Raw genomic sequence first — 4,342 nt, forward strand, 5'->3', positions numbered from 1 at the left:
AGGGTTGCAATCCGTTGCCGGACACGGAAAAAAGACAAAAAAAAATAAAAAATAAAAAAATAAATAAAAATGAATTTCTTTTCCATTCCTTGGCAGAAGTCAGTACAAGAGTTTTGGGGGTTTTTTTGTTTTGTTTTTTGCTGAGGCTTCCAATTAGGTTTAGTAACATTAAATTTGCATTGCTTAGCCTAAATTTATTGTAGGGCTTTAAAAACATTGATTATAAACTGTTTCCCCTTTTGGGGGGCTAACAGAATCACATCTACAAACAATAAGACTTCCATATTCTTACATACAGAGTTCTCCCGTTTATTCTTCATGTAGTTTAGGTAAAATTCAAGGAGCTAGAAGATACAAATTCAGTTTAGCAGAGAAGTGAAGGGAGTCATCAATAGGTCATTTCCTCCCTCCCCCAGAGGTGGTGACAGCACCTTTTTACTGAAATACAAATCACAGAGTTAAGTAGGTTAATGAGCTTCCCGTGGGTAGGGCAGGCACATCGCTTCTAAACCAAGAAGACATAACGTTTGCAGATTTTAACTAGGATGGAAGAGGGAAATGTCCAAGGAAACAGGCTCAGATTCAAATAGGCTTCTGCAAAAACCCCGTGGAAAAAGACAACATTTGGGGGCAATTATACAGGATGAAATCACCCCAAATCTCAGGATGGCAGTGGATGTCCGGTCCTTGGAAGGAGGTCACCATGTGGTCCTAAGAGAAGGATTCTCAGTTCTGGCTGTGAGGGACTTCAGACCAACTTCCCATTGACTACAACTAGAAAAGCTGAATAAAGTTATTTTAAAAACTTGTTCTAAGGTATTGGAGGGCTATGAAGGAAGTCAGGATGTGAGAGGCCAAGCCCTTAAGGAGAAGGGAAATAAAAGTGAGGCAAGTTGGACATTTTGTACTGCTTTCCTTTTGAGACATCTACTAGTTTTTATGAAGCACAGGGCAAAACTGGTGCAACACCAAGCAGAAAGCAGCTGTTTAGTGTCACATAAAGTGAGCAGACCTCTTGTCGGACTCGCAGCCTGAGAGGATCCCAGAGAGAAGGGAAATGCAGAAAAGCGAGCCCAACATTCTGCCTCTCTAAGCGTTTGTTGATTGATAAGAGGTGGAAACCAAGCAGAAAGCAGCAGCTGAGCAGCTGGGGAGTTAAACAGAGCTTCTGACAGCTTCATGGGGCTGGGGGAATGAAATTAGAGTTCAGGGCACACCAAAAAAGGAGTCCGGGCAATATCGCATGCTTTCAGTAGCTCTGGAGGGCTCACCCTGGGATGAAGGCCTAAAACATACCAGAATCCAGCTTTAAAATCAGTTCAGTCCCTCAGTCCTTCACTGGATTAAGGAGGTCTGCCCTACTCTGATTATCAGAGGCAAAAGTAAGCCCTCTGGAGAAGAAAAATAACAACCTCCACAGTATCTATGAGTTTTTATACATAATATCCTGCATTCAATCAACAATTACTAGATATACCAGGTCATAGGTTCAAGAAAAAAAGAGACAATAAAAACAAACCTAGAGGTGACCCAGATAAGAGTCCTAAGATATGGTCTTTAAAATACCGATGATTAATATATTCAAGGTTATAAAGATTGTAAAAAAGATTTAACACACATTCTTCAGTAACTCACAGAACAAGCAAAAACTTGAGTAAGTATACAAAAGATTTGAAAAACACAATAATAAACTCAACCTTAGTAACCTATATAGAAAATTGCACCCAACAACTGACTGCAGATTCCAAAGTACACATGAAACATTTACATAAATTAATCACACATAGGCCACAAGGTAGGTCTCAAGAAATTTTAACAAGTGGAAATCACTGAGTACTTTTTTGAATTTATTATTTTGAGATAACTACAGATTCACAGGAAACTGTAGAGAAAGTTCAGTTTTTCAAAACTGAGGTAAAACTTACAGTAAAATGCACTGCTGTTAAGAGCATACAGTTTGATACATTTTGATAAAGGGGTCCAACTGTGTAACCACCAACAAAATAAAAATGTAGAACATTTCCATCATTCCAGAAAGTTCCCCACACCCGCTTCGTTTAATCCCCACACTCGATGGCAACCACTGTTCTCATTTCCATCCCATTGATTAGCTTTGCTTTTCCTTGAGCTTCATAAAATGGGCTCATAGAGTATTTCGTGTGTCTTGCTTTATGCAGTCAGCATGTCTCAGATTCATCTACACTGTTGAGTGTATCAATAGTTTGCTCCTTTTTATAACACAGAAATATTCCACTTTATAAAAATATCAGAAAAAATTTTAATATTCTCCTGTGGATGGACATTTGATTGTTTCCATTTAGGGCTACCATGAGTAAAACTGCAATGAATATTCTTGTACGAGTCTTTTTGTGAACACATATTTTCATTTCTCCCATGTAAATTCCTAGGACTGGAACTGCTAGGTTATAGGATGATGAATGTTTATAAGAAACTGCCGAACATTTTTCCAAAATGGTTGCACTATTTTATACTCTTTCCAGCAATACATGAGAGTTCTGGTTTACACAGCCCCATCGACATTTTGTGTTGGCAGACATCTAGTTTGAGCCATTCTAGTGTGACTCCTACAACTCAGTAACAATAAAACAAACAACCCAATTTTAAAAATGGGTAAAGAACTTGAATTGACATTTCTCCAAAGAAAATATATAAATGCTGATTAGCACATAAAAGGATGCTGACCATCACTAATCATTAGGGAAATGCAAATCAAAACTACAATGAGATACTACTTCACACATTTTAAAAATGGGTAAAGAACTTGAATTGACATTTCTCCAAAGAAAATATATAAATGCTGACTAGCACATAAAAGGATGCTGACCATCACTAATCATTAGGGAAATGCAAATCAAAACTACAATGAGATACTACTTCACAACCCTTAGGATGGCCATTATCAAAAATACAGAAAATAACAAGTGTTTGTGAGGATGCAGAGAAATTGGAAGCCTTGTGCACTGTTGGGGGGAATGCAAAACAGTACAGTTGCTGTGGAAAATAGCACAGTGATTCCTCAAAATATTTTTTAAAAAATTACCATATGATCCAGAAATTCCACTTCTGGGTATATGTGCAAATAAACTTTTATAAATTATTACAAATAAATTTTAACATGTAGGCAAATTGGCAAATATAGACATGAATAATAAGGTTTAACTATATTTCTATGTATAGTTCAAGTCTGAAATCTGGTTTTCCTTTCTTAAATTGCTTCCCTTTTATACAAAAGAGGGCTGGTGAAGCTCCAAACAAATATCTTGACTAAGAGCAAGGTGTTAGCTAAACTAAACAAGCTTTACGGTAGCCCATTTACTGTTGAGGTGGCAATTTACAACTTGTTCTCTGTTGAACACTTATGTTTGGAACATTCCCGACATCTCTATTCATTTCCTTTCCCATATCCTCAGGGGGAACTTCACAGCACACTTGAAATGTTAACAGTGTGTTTTTAATTCAGGAATGAATATATCTGGGCATCTTTTTCAAAGACAAGAACAAAATCGGCCAGGATGAGGCAATGTATGTTTGGCACCGTACACCAGGGACTGGCGGGGAAGAGGAAGGAGAGAAGGAAGGACAGGGCGATCCTTTAATGAACTCAGAACATGTAAAATGAACTTTTTTCCCTTTGCCATGGCCATGACTAGGATGTTTCACAGCCCCTGCTGTCTGTGAAGTCGCCCTAAAAAACAAGTGCTAAGAGTTGCCTGTATTTCAAGCTCTCAGCCCAGCAGTCAGGAAGACTGAGTGCTAGGACCACATCTCCAGGTTTTGTTTACTTCTGCAAATCGTGATGCCTGTGATCTGGCACTTGGGAACAAATTGTAACAGAGAAACTACAGTTGAATTACTTAGAAGGTTTCTGCCCAGGAGTAGGAACTGTGCTGTGTGCTGGTTCCAGCCAGACAGAGTTAGGTTTCTATCTGGGTGACTTCAGTTTTGCAGCAGATACAACACGGTCCCTTTGAGCAGTGTCTTGTCAGCCCATTCTCAATAGCACTTGGAAGAAGAAGCAGTGACACCAGTTTTGGTGGCTCTCAGTGGACAGCAGGACCTGGATAGCGTTACTATCCTCCTTTTCCTGCTCTGAGGCCCCCACCCTGACAGTAGGGCATAACAGGAATGATCCAGACTTTAGGCCAAGAGACCCATATCCCCGTACTGGTTGAATATAAAATTATATTTTGAAGTTAGAACAAAGAAAGAAAAAACAAAAGGCTATAGATTACCTCCTTGCCTTTCTCCTCTACCTCCATGCACTAGCATCAGGACTACAGAAATTCTGCTCCTCCATCTCCTGCCTTCCCCAGCCTCTTAC

This window comes from Galeopterus variegatus, unplaced genomic scaffold (genome assembly GCF_000696425.1).
Source record: "Galeopterus variegatus unplaced genomic scaffold, G_variegatus-3.0.2 Scaffold4375, whole genome shotgun sequence".
Classification (NCBI taxonomy): Eukaryota; Metazoa; Chordata; class Mammalia; order Dermoptera; family Cynocephalidae; genus Galeopterus; species Galeopterus variegatus.